This window comes from Eurosta solidaginis, chromosome 3 (genome assembly GCF_040869045.1).
Source record: "Eurosta solidaginis isolate ZX-2024a chromosome 3, ASM4086904v1, whole genome shotgun sequence".
Lineage (NCBI taxonomy): Eukaryota > Metazoa > Arthropoda > Insecta > Diptera > Tephritidae > Eurosta > Eurosta solidaginis.
Window position 1 is genome coordinate 176,765,660 of NC_090321.1, and position 12,706 is coordinate 176,778,365.

At 40.8% G+C, this 12,706-nt stretch overlaps 1 protein-coding gene and 1 long non-coding RNA gene across 3 annotated transcripts in view; one reads left to right on the forward strand and one right to left on the reverse strand.

The window, feature by feature from the left end:
• Positions 1 to 12,146, reverse strand: LOC137244673 (uncharacterized). 2 transcript variants are annotated; one of them, XR_010951148.1, is made up of 5 exons: positions 11,803 to 12,146; positions 11,431 to 11,571; positions 10,958 to 11,158; positions 10,656 to 10,885; positions 1 to 225 (listed from the first exon to the last, which is right to left on the reverse strand). It is a non-coding gene; the product is annotated as an uncharacterized lncRNA (long non-coding RNA). The 2 variants fall into 2 exon arrangements; XR_010951147.1 differs by lacking the exon at positions 11,803 to 12,146 and having other exon boundaries at positions 11,431 to 11,794.
• The window catches only part of LOC137244670 (uncharacterized), a 7,732-nt gene continuing 6,918 nt past the window's right edge, over positions 11,893 to 12,706 (forward strand). The window contains exon 1 of the mRNA XM_067774022.1: positions 11,893 to 12,667. The gene's annotated coding sequence lies outside the window, so the exon portion shown is untranslated. The remainder of the gene's footprint in view (positions 12,668 to 12,706) is intronic.

The window sequence follows — 12,706 nt, forward strand, 5'->3', positions numbered from 1 at the left end:
CCGGAATATATGCAGCCCTATTTCGTGCTATCAAAGTCGATTTGCAGGTGATGTTGAGCCTTTGAACTTGACCCTTTCCCATAATATGCGTGGTAGGGCCTTATATGTGATACTACAAAGGCCGAGGGACAGTTGTCGCAGTTTTCTTGTAGTTTGAGCAAATGTACGTTCTTCTTACAGCCACAGCTGGAATATTGCTATGCCCACATCGTCAAATCGAATTACCTAGAATGAAAAAGAAACGAATATCAGTAAGGATTAAGTTTTTAATATAACCGGAAGTGCTTAATAAATACAAGATACTCAAGGGGATTTCAGATAACCAGAATCAGGACCTGTAAAGTAAATTCAAGTGAACCTCCACCATGCCAAGGCATCTTCCGGTAGCGGGGGTACCCGAAGATTATACCAAGGGATAATTGATAGATGTTGGGGTAATAGATAGTAAATTAGGCGTGCTACAAAAACAAAAACGAATAAATGCAGATGACTGTTTAATCCATTATGCGAAGTTCTTTGAATGGATGTGCAAATTGAAACGGGCAAAGTACTGCTAAAACTGCTTTCCTATTCTTCTTTAGCAGCAGTGCCGAGCACCAATTCCTTTTTGGAAAGGAAAGTAAACGTTTGGTTGTCTGCAAGTTTATCACATGCCAGTACAGAACATACTCGTTTGCTGGATCTGAGCAGTACATCTAATTTTCCCAGATTTTCTGGGCTCAGCGAGGGTATCCTCCTGAATGGTGCATGTGTACCCTGCTGCTTGCCTTGCCTGGCCGCTCACCCAACAACACCAGGCACGACGGAACTTGCCTTGCGACACCCAAAGTGCTTCTCATGGCTACAGCGGGTTAGTGGGCTTAGAGTATACCCGTGGTAGCTATGCCTGTCGTAAGAGGCGACTAAAATACCAAATTGATTCAAGGGGTTTTGTAGCGCAATCCTTTCAATGGGTTGCCAGCGCAATATATAGCATCTCCAACCCAATTGTCAACGTCACCTAGCCGTGGCGAATCCTGTTTCTTTAACAGCCGAGGCTCTGGCGACCTCATGTTCCTTATGGATCTACATTTGAAGGCGCTTAGTTAGCTGACATCGCTTACTTAACCGGTAGATTCTAAAGTAAAAACCAAAACACAAAATATAGGTTAGGTTGAAGTGGCCGGTTCATGAGGATCTCACATAGACTGAATGAGTCCGTAGTGTTACCAGAAGTTTGATTTAACGACCAAGCTGAAAACCCTATCAAGAACCAGGACCTATGTTATAAAAAAAACTCTGTCCTCTTGACAAATACTAGAAGCTTCATAGAACTTAAGCCAATTGCTGCTTCTAGGTCTGACAGCTTTATCACTCCTAATAGCTGTAGCCTTAGCCTGGCAAGCGCAGGGTACGATATTTCTCAGGGGGCCCGGTATTTCTCGGGGGCCCGCGATTTAGAGGTACCAAGACAATTTTTTTTAATTCAGGAGAGTCTTTAGTTGTTCCATTTGAAAATTTTAAGCCGAATTTCAAAAGCAACGAATATTGATAATGATTTTTTACCTGGTCCCTCGAACAGTGAGGAGACAATAAAAACATCAAACAAAAATATATGTTTACATGAATCCGAAATCGTAAAGTTTTCGTGGTAACACTGATGAAGGTTCGTCTTCAAAAAGCCTTCCAACAATACCACCAACTCTGTATCAAAGTCTAGATTATTTAAACGACTTCGATATCGGCACCGTGAATAATGAGTTTTTGCGATCTGAAAAAGTTAACGAAATAATTCGTCGAGGTCATCAAAAGTGTCCTGTTATTTTTCCACTTGATTGTAATGACGAGGCATTTCCTACCTCGTTATTAAACAGAATCTTGCCAAATGGAGAGAAAGTAGAGCGTGACTGGTTGTGTGGAGTGCCAGTAGCAATGATTTTTATTGCCTGCCATGTCGTCTGTTAAGCACCAATACTTTAAATAGACCTAAAATTTGTTGTCCTGGCGAATATTCGAAATTCCAGGTATGGAAGAAGCTATACGCTAAACTGCCATCACACGAAAATACTGAAGATCACATTAAATGTTATATTCAATGGCGATCTTTACAAAACCTAATTCGAAAGGAGGCTACAATTGATACACTTATCAATGAACAGCTAATCACTGAAACTCAAAAGTGGAAAGAAATTTTATATAGAATTTTGAACACTATTTTTTTCAAAAAGCGAAAGGATGGACATTTTTTGGGCATCTAAGATCTCATAAGCCATTATGATCCGATACTTAGAGATCATTTGGAGAAAGTTAGGATTTCACAATAGCAGCACAAACGTTTACAAGTTCACTATCTTTCCCCAGACATTCAGAACGAGTTTATAGAAATTTGTGCAAAGCATGTGAAGGAAACTATATTAGATCAAGGCAAGAAAGCTAAGTATTTTGCTATTATCGTTGATGCTATGCTTGATGCTAGTCACGTTGACTACGTTCATTTTGCTCTCACTCCATTTCAATTCGAAAGCAACAAATTTACAATTCCAGAACAGATTTTGGCTTTCGTGAATTGTAACCAAAAAACTGCTCAGAAAATCGCTGATCTAATTTGCCATACATGATTGAAGATTGTCGTGCACAAGGGTACGATAACGGCGCCAATATGAAAGGAGCTTACAACGGAGCACTACGTGACATTCTAGACAAAAACTCGAATGCTGATTACTCGCCTTGTGCAACCCGCAGCTATGATAGCGTTTTCTTTTCTGGATAAAGTGTTACGCAAGCATTGTTGTTCTATTCTAAAAAACAGGCAACGCCTTTACGGGGTATTTCGTTCTTTTGTGAAAATTCTTGCCTGCTCGCAACGCAAAAGCGTTACACTTTTACCCTGTATAAGATGACGGTGTGGCACTGCAACTTTGTGAAACTCTCAATTCGCCTTAAATTCCACATATACTCTGTTAATATGAGTGAATTTGGTGAGTTGAAATGTTCTTTGTATGCACTATAAATGTTGACCATTTTCTGGGGTAGGAGTAACTCTATTGTTGTTGTTGTTGTTGTAGCGATAAGGTTGCTCCCCGAAGGCTTTGAGGAGTATTATCGATGTGATGGTCCTTTACCGGATACAGATCCGGTACGCTCCGGTACCACAGCACCATTAAGGTGCTAGCCCGACCATCTCGGGAACGCTTTATGTGACCACATTAACCATCCCCTCCCTCCCCATCCCAAGTTCCATGAGGAGCTTGGGGTCGCCAGAGCCTGGTCTGTTAGTGAAACAGGATTCGCCGCGGATAGGTGAGGTTGACAATTAGGTTTGGGGAAGCTATATATTGCGCTGACAACCTGCAGCGTTGCGCTACACAGCCCCTGGAATCTGATATTTTAGTCCCCTCTTACGCATACGACAGGCATTCCTACCGCGGGTATATTCTGACCCCCTAACCCGATGGGGTAGAGTATTACCATTTACTTAGGCAACAATTTATTTCAGAAAAGAAAACGCTATCAATTTATGTGGTGTTGATGCTGCAGAATGTTGCACGGCTGCAATTATTTTCTTCGGCAGCACTCCACAACGATGTGACATCCTCAAAAAAAATGTACCTAGCTCTCTTCATAGTCTTTCAGCCAAAAGCCAAATTTGACTGCGCAAGCATACGGCGATGTTACCGGCATTCTCAAGTACATCAACAAGTTCGAATGTATCTTGCTGTCCTCATTTTGGTTCAAAACCCTACCATTAATGAAAGAAGCGTGGTCCTCCAAGCGAGAGACGCCACCACAGATGTTGAGGTCCGACATCTAGATGCCTTATTAGCTCATTTGAAGTTGATCAGGAACCAATGGGAAACAATTTTAAACGAATGCAAAACAGTTGCTATTCAATTGAACATCTCGCCAAAGTTTCCGGACATTCGAAAGGGAAAACCCAAAAGGCGTTCTGAAGATAATTTAAATGAGATGATTACGGATGATTCAGAGTCTGATTTCAAAAACAATACATTCTTGGTGATCGTTGATTCGGTAATCACTGGCATTACTGAACGATTTGCAGCTATGAGAAATTTGAACGAAAAGTTTTCCTTTTTGTGGCAATTTAAGACATGGATGAAACTACGGTTCGGGCGACCGCAGCAAAATTTGTCGAAAAATACAAGTCGGATATTTCTCAAAGCTTAGAATGTGAAATAGTTCACTTGAAACACATTTACGAAGCAAATTTTGATAAAGGTCTGTCACCATTGGAATTGCTAAATGCCGTCTATTTTCAAAATATTGTTACGAATATTAGCAAAACTAAGGAGTGCTGCCAGCTCTAAGCCGATCTAAGCAGTGACGTGAATGCACATCAATAATTCAATCATTATGTATCTACATAAACGAATAAATAATTGCGTCTACACATATGTACACATTCCGACGAGCAACATTTACATACAAGGCAGCAAGAGATGAGATGTCACACACCGATGAATTTACTTATACGCTTATGTGTGTGCGGGAGACTGTAAACTACAAACACATGCATATACCTTATCTGAGTTGTCACAAGAGAGAGCAATAATTTGTGCACGTAGTTGTGGCTGGCGATTTTGTAGCCGAAACAACTAGTAACTTCTGGAAATCGAAGAGCCTAGAAATATGCAGCGTAAACTATAAAAGCGGCGCCAGCGAGTAAGAAGTAATTCAGTTTGATTTGAGATTTGGATTAAGCGCTATCTAGCGAGCTATAGCAGTATTATTTTGAATAGTAGAGTTTCATTTGAGCTGTAAATCAGTTTGGTTAATAAGCAAGATATTCGTTGCAAAGTATAAGTGTTATTGTCTTCAAGCACGGCTGCGAGAGGTAATGGAGTCGCAAGGAATTGATGTGGACGAGTTTGTCTTTTATCCTGATGGGGACGAAACAACAACAAAAATTGAAGAGAAAAACGAAACATCGCAGACGGTTACCAGCACAGACTTGAACATGATATTGGCTGCAATATCTGCACAAACATCGACAGTAGCATCAATGTCGTCGCAACTGGCATCCCAACTGGAAGCGCAAGAGGCACGTATAACAGAAATGTCATCGCAAATATCCACCAACATGTCATCACAATTGGAATCGCAGGAGACACGCATAACATCGAAGATGGAATCGCAGGAAACCCGTATAACATCACAATTGGAAGAACAGAAGACATATATGGCATCCCAACTGGAATCGCAGGAGACACGCATAACATCAAAGATGGAAGAACAAGAGGAGCGCTTATCATTGCAGGTGGCACAAATGTCTTCACAGTTAGAAGCACAGGAAGCAAGGGTAACATCAAAGCTGGAAGCGGAGGATGCAAAAATCGCTCAATTTCAGGCAGAAGTCGATGATTTGAAGGGTCGTATGGAGCAGTTACAATTAAATCGTCCAGCAGTTTCAGCGAGTAATTCAAAGGTAAAAACACCATCCTTTGACGGTTCTGTTCCTTTCCAGGTCTTTAAGCTACAGTTTGAGAAGACCGCAGCAGTGAACAACTGGAATGTGGAAGATAAAGTTGCCGCACTCTTCGTAGCATAGAAAGGACCAGCTGCCGAAATCTTACAGACTATTCCAGAATACGAACGGAACAGTTATGACGCATTGATGGCTGCTGTAGAACGGCGATACGGAAGCGAACACAGGAAACAGATATTTCAAATAGAATTGCAAAACCGCTACCAAAAAGCTAACGAGACCTTGCAGGAGTTTGCTTCTGACATTGAAAGATTGGCTCATCTTGCAAATGCGGATGCACCCGTGGAATACACGGAAAGAGTGAAGATTCAGAGCTTTATAAATGGCATACGAGATGTGGAAACGAAGCGAGCTACATATGCGAATCCCAAACTAACATTTGCTGAAACGGTATCGCATGCTCTGATACAGGAAACAGCGTCGCTTCTGTGTAAGCCAGTTTTCAAAGCACGCCGTGTGGAAGTAGAAAGGCCAGAGTGGGTAGAAACAATTTTGGAAGCACTGAAGGGATCTCAACAGAAGAATGCCGGAGTTATTAAATGTTTCAAGTGCGGCAACCCAGGTCACATTGCACGTCATTGCGATCTTGGTCCTAATAGTTGCAACAATGTGGGTGGCCATAAACGCAAAGCTGGAGGAGATGAGCAAGAGCGAGTAAGAGGTAGAGAGATAGACCGGGCTATTGAATGTCCTGTGATATCTGTGTCGCAAATTGGAGGGAAATCAAGCAGTCTTACCGTCAGAGGGAATGTGGATGGCAAGGAGCGTGTACTGACTGTAGATACGGGCGCATCTCATTCCTTGATCCGATCTGATTTGGTTAACAGGAAAGTAAAGCGGTTACCTGGAGCAAGGTTGCGTACGGTCACTGGCGAGTATAATCAAGTCCAGGGAGAAGTAATATGTGAAGTCTTAATTGGGAAGGTCATGGTTTTACACAAATTCGTTGTGGCGGAGATTGTTGATGAAGTTATATTGGGAGTGGATTTCTTGGTTGACCATGACATCAAGATCGATATGCGGAGAAGGGCGATGCATTATAAGAACCAGGATGTGCCAATTAACTTCAGTTTGGAAAAAGGTTTCAGCAGTAATAGAGTAGTACTGGTGGAGAAAAGTCGACAAAGGCCACGAAAGTCAAAGGTAAAGGTTGATGAAACGAATGGGCCAAATAAATCAAAATCAAAAGTACCTGCGAGAGAAACACTGGCATTGACAAAACCTAAAAGACGTAGGAAAATGAAGCAACGAATTTTCGAGAAGGAATGCGAGGGTAGTTTCAATCCAGAGCGCACTACTGTGGGGAAACGTGGGAACGATACTGATTATGCAAAGCAAATCCGTCCAGCGCAAGCTCTACGAAGTAGTTCATCGGCCAAACAACAGAGTGTAAAGGAACGAACCAGGGTATTGAGTGGTACGATGAAACACAGGTACCATGAGAACAATAATTCGGAAAGTTTCTTGGCGGGAGATTTGGTACTGTTATACAACCCTCACCGGCGGAAAGTTGTTCCATCCAAATTTCGGTGCAGTTGGGAAGGCCCGTACAAGATTGTGAAGAAGCTCAGTGATACCATCTACCGCATACAAAGCATTGAGAAACCACGGAGTAGAAGAGTGGTACATTTGGCGATGCTAGCAACGTTTAGATCAAGAGATTTGTCTGATCGGGACGATCAGACTTAGGTGGAGGGCAGTGTTACGAATATTAGCAAAACTAAGGAGTGCTGCCAGCTCTAAGCCGATCTAAGCAGTGACGTGAATGCACATCAATAATTCAATCATTATGTATCTACATAAACGAATAAATAATTGCGTCTACACATATGTACACATTCCGACGAGCAACATTTACATACAAGGCAGCAAGAGATGAGATGTCACACACCGATGAATTTACTTATACGCTTATGTGTGTGCGGGAGACTGTAAACTACAAACACATGCATATACCTTATCTGAGTTGTCACAAGAGAGAGCAATAATTTGTGCACGTAGTTGTGGCTGGCGATTTTGTAGCCGAAACAACTAGTAACTTCTGGAAATCGAAGAGCCTAGAAATATGCAGCGTAAACTATAAAAGCGGCGCCAGCGAGTAAGAAGTAATTCAGTTTGATTTGAGATTTGGATTAAGCGCTATCTAGCGAGCTATAGCAGTATTATTTTGAATAGTAGAGTTTCATTTGAGCTGTAAATCAGTTTGGTTAATAAGCAAGATATTCGTTGCAAAGTATAAGTGTTATTGTGAAGTACTTGAATAAAGGCCATTTTGCATTATTACATATTGGAGTTATTTATTCAACAGTTTAGCGATACGAACTTAGCAGAGGGTTGCAAATAAGAGGATTTGCAAGTAAATTCGTTACAATATGTATAAAATTTTCCCCCAACTTTTGTATTGGTTTACGTACATACCTTTTGCACTTTACCTGTCACTGTATCTAGTGCAGAACGTTCCTTCAGTGTCCTTTCAAGAATGAAAGACTTTCATAGATCGTGTTCATCTAAAGATCGAGTTTTAGGACTTAACACGCTTTGTGTTGCATCCGTTTTGGCAAGGCAGTTAAATTTTGATACTATTATAAAAAAATTTGCAGCGAAAAAAGCAAGTAAAGCCACTCTTTGATATCCGAACATTCTATATTGAATAATTAAAATTTATAATCATCATTAAATTTATCAGAAATGTATGAAAATTTTACCAAATAACTAGACAAGATTATTTGAAATAATATGTGGCTGTTAAAAGAGAATTTTATTTCTACGTTACAATAAAATAAAACAAATAGTAAATATTCTGCGTTAATTTTATTGTCAGCTCTTAGCCAAAAATCATTTAGTTGATGTGGCAAAAATTTTTTTTGATGTAATCCATCAATAATGATTTATGAATGAAACGTCATTAATTCACGTTAATCAAATGTATTAGTGGATTTTTTATAGGGGGCCCGTAAATTTTTTTAGTCCCGGGCCCGGATTTTCTCTCTACGGCCCTGGTTCGAAGACGCCAGAGGGGATTGAAGCCAGAGTCTCCGGACCCAAAACCAAAATATCAGTACCTCTAAAAGCACATACGAGCAGCTTTCAAGCGGAAGTATTCGCCATATGTTGGTGCGCTAAGCTGAACCTTCAGCGCTGATACTCCAATGAAACAATTGCCATACTCAGTCAGACAGTCAGGCCCCACTAAAGGCAATTGTGGCGTTCGAAATAAAGTCAGCACTGGTCCTTGGGTGCACAACGGAGTACTGTTGCACTGGGTCCCATGCCACAGGGGAGTACAGGGTAATGAGCAGGCGGACTCTAGTGTTTAGTTTGTTGCGTCCCTCCCACAAATTATCATCCTCCCAGCAGATCCATGCAGCGGGTCTGCGCCATACTCTCCTCCTCCGGGAAGGTATCGAACCCAATCTGTGTCCTCCTGACCCCGGTCATGAGAAATGGTTTTGCTGCGTTTGCCGGAAAAGAATCTTTTTAGGACGGTCATACTCTTGTCAGTGTGTCACGTGCAAGGGATGGTTGCACCAGACAGGTTGCTCTGGGCTTGATCCCAAAAGCCGACGTCCTCGTAACTTTTACAAATCTTTTGTGGCTTCTTGTTGTTCACGCCCTCATTACATTATGAGAAAATACGGCACCTGAGAACACAGCCGTATGAAGCTGAAAAACACAAGCAGGTCCTGAGTGAACTCCACAAACAGGCGTCGGACCTCTATGCCATGAATTGCCCGGTGAATCCTGTACTCAAAGAAAAATACTAGCAGAGTAGGAACGCACTCTCCCTAAGGAAACGGGAGTCACTCTAGCCCAACTTCGATCTGGATACTGTAACAGGTTAAACTCTTACCTATCCAGAATCAACTCCGACATCTAAAACATATGTCCTGCTTATAATGTGTCCCCACATGACACCAACCATCTCTTTAGCTGTATTGTGGAATCAACGCCTCTAACACTCCTCTCATTATGGTCGACCCCTGTTGAAACTTTCTGTTTCCTTGGACTCCCCTTAGAGGACATTGATGACAATTTGTGATCTGTCGCACCCATTGGATGGGGCGAAACACTGCTACAACAAGAGCAGGTGGACAACCCGGAAAGAGAGGCAGGAACTGCATGACCCATCGATCCCGAGCCGTTCCTGTCAGTTGGCTCACAGGGGCATTTATTAGGAGCAGGGAGGGGGGAGGGGGGGGGGGAGAAGAGAGAAGAACACTGGAGCAATACGCCAGTTTTGAGACAATCTAAGTTACTGTTAGGAAGTTATAGCACAAATCGCTACAGGGCAATAATAGACCTATCGAAAGATAACCGAAGAATCCCAAGAGCTGTCTTACAGGGCATTATAGACTGAGCAGCCGTATGCAGAAAGTGGGCATACTATCGAATAACACATGCCGATTTTGTGATCGATCAGCAGACGGCGGACCATATCCTCCAAGAATACGAAGCAATCTCAAAACGTAGGTCTAAGTTTAAGGGCTCACCATGGCCAGTGCATTCCCACATTTAATCTCAAGCCAAGAACTCTGCTAGGGTTCATCAAAGAAGTCGGCTATTATGAGGTGCTGTGAAGGAGATGTGCAAGTCACTGCGCAATCCTCAATAAATTATCTATCTACTTTCCGGTAACAAGCACCATTGAGGTACTAACCCGACCATCTCCGGACCTATTGATATGACTACATTGAACCTTCTAGGGATTGAATATTAATAATGACCGCAATGCGAAAGTCTGCTAAAATTTACCATTCTCCATGGAATGCTACATATATAACTTCCCACGTTTTGAATCAGTAATGAAAAGAGCAAAATTTACTAAAATTTTAACTGGTTGTGGGTAAGGTGTTGATGTCCTCTCTTAACGCAATGTAATGGCAACGGCGACGCAGGGAAAATAATAAAAATCCTATAAATCTACTGATCATTTGTTTTTGTATTAATTAATTGTATTAATTAATCCCTCCCTTTCTATGCAGTTGTATGCATACATACATATGGGTTTTGTTCTCCAACCGCTATTTAAAGAAATCAATTGGTATTTACATGAACTTCGAACTCTTTGGTATTTGCCTTCTTCAGTTGATTATCAACAAAAGCTTGACAAATTAACACTAACAAATTCATACATGGTGTTTATATATTTAATATGGTACGGAATTTACTTAACCTTTCTGGTGCGATGATCCTGGACATTCGGGCCTGACTAGACGAGATTTACTTTGCTTTAACATAGCGTGCTCAACGCGAACCATATCATGTTAGGGCACAATTTCGATTATGCAACCAATCAAAGAAATGTCGTGCTTGTAATACTGCTATGATAGCAGCAGCAGTTCCCGGTGGCGGCACATAAACAACAGTTGCATGCGGATCAGTTGCATTTTTTGCTTCGGCTACCTATTCAATTTTAATTCACATTACATTATCTACTATTGCAATTTTTAATCAATACAAATCAATATAAATTACCGAAGCAAATACTGGCAAACCAAGATGCGTAGTTCCACCCTTTTTTGGGAAAATACATCCAACCAATTTTGTACCGTATTCCAAAGCATGTTGGTTGTGGAAAGTACCTTGTTTACCGGTAAATCCTTGGCAAATGACACGTGAATCTGCATTTAATTGTAGGTATCTTGTTGTTTTGCATATCCTGAGCTGAATCGCACCCTGGCAGAGATGATATATATTAGAATAATATAAAATTTTTTTTATTATTTAAAAATACACATATACACGTATAAATGAAAAGCAGAGAGTAAATAATGTTGCTTTGGTTGTAGCGATAGGGACACTCCCCGGGAGCGATTTAGTATGACCACCTGAAACCTTCTAGGCCATCCCGTCGATTCTATACAACTTTCAGATTCTAAAAACGGATCTCGACACGCGTCTTTTGATACCACCTTTGTTTAGGTTGTGCACTGTCTTGAAAACGTTACCTTTTTTGGTTTTGGAAATCGAATCTTCCAATTCCAATTGGTGGCAAGAGGACTTGGTTGCCTCTAGTTAATGCGCCAGGTTAATTTAGAAGTGCCTAAACAGCTAAAACACGTCACACCTAAAAGCCCGTAGCACAAGCACTTTTTTAGTTTTTTAGTTTAATTACCACAATTATAGTTTTTCATCGTTTTAAAATGACAGCAAGAAACGTCGATGTGTTAGTGGAGAGCGAAAAAAGTTTTGAATGTGTAGGTGAACTACCCTGCAAAAATCGTGTGACCAAAAATGCTCACAACCACACGATTTTTGACAGGGGTGAAGATTTGGAATGAAAAATTGTGCAAATGAAATAGCATGCTGACAAATTTTACTTTCCCACAATGTATCGTGCTCTCTCGCACCTATTATTTTCATAGGGATAGCAAAATACGTCATTTTTGCGTGCAAAAAATCCGCCATTTCTAATTCTGCAGAAAAGTGGAAAATTTTTTCAATTTGTGTGATTTACATTTTGCAGAAATTAATATACGCATTCTTTAATATTTTTTGGTCTACTAAAGTGTGTTTTAGCAAAAAAAACTCATATCAATGTGTGCATGTTTATAAAGAAAGAAAGTGAAATATGTAATTGCATAGTATAAATAATCGTGAGCAATTCTAATGCAGAATAGTAAATTTTAATTTCCACATACATACAAGAAAAAAATTCTTGTTACCATTAAGATTTATTATCCAAAATTGAAAAAAAAAAGATTAGAAAATTTGGTGTAAAAAAAACGGCTATGTGTGCAATAAAATAGCATCTCTTGTTGAGATACACCTCCATGGTCCCCATTAATTATTGTGACGGAGGTGTGTTTGCAGCAGCAAAGTGAACCCAAACAGTGTAGGTCGTGGTGGTTGTTGTTCGTGGTCCGCATCAACTGGACCAGGTGGGGCAATAACGCCACATCCAGTTATACCAAGGTATATACCACAACAGCAACCGGGTAATGCAAGGCCACGATAGCAGCAGCAACAACCTCCCAAGGCTGGCTATCATCGTTGATTTATAAAAAAAACAGTGTTGTGCATCTGTAATGCTTAAATATTTCCTCTGTGGAAACAATTTCAATGATTCACTGTTCAACGAAAGCAGCAGCCAGCGTATGCCACCACCGAACAGCTGATAACAAAAACTTGGATGCACAGCAGTTTAAAGCCAAAATGGAAGTTGAGGAAATATCTGAAAATAAGGTAAATATATGTTTCGCGTTATTAACAAAATCGCCCTAA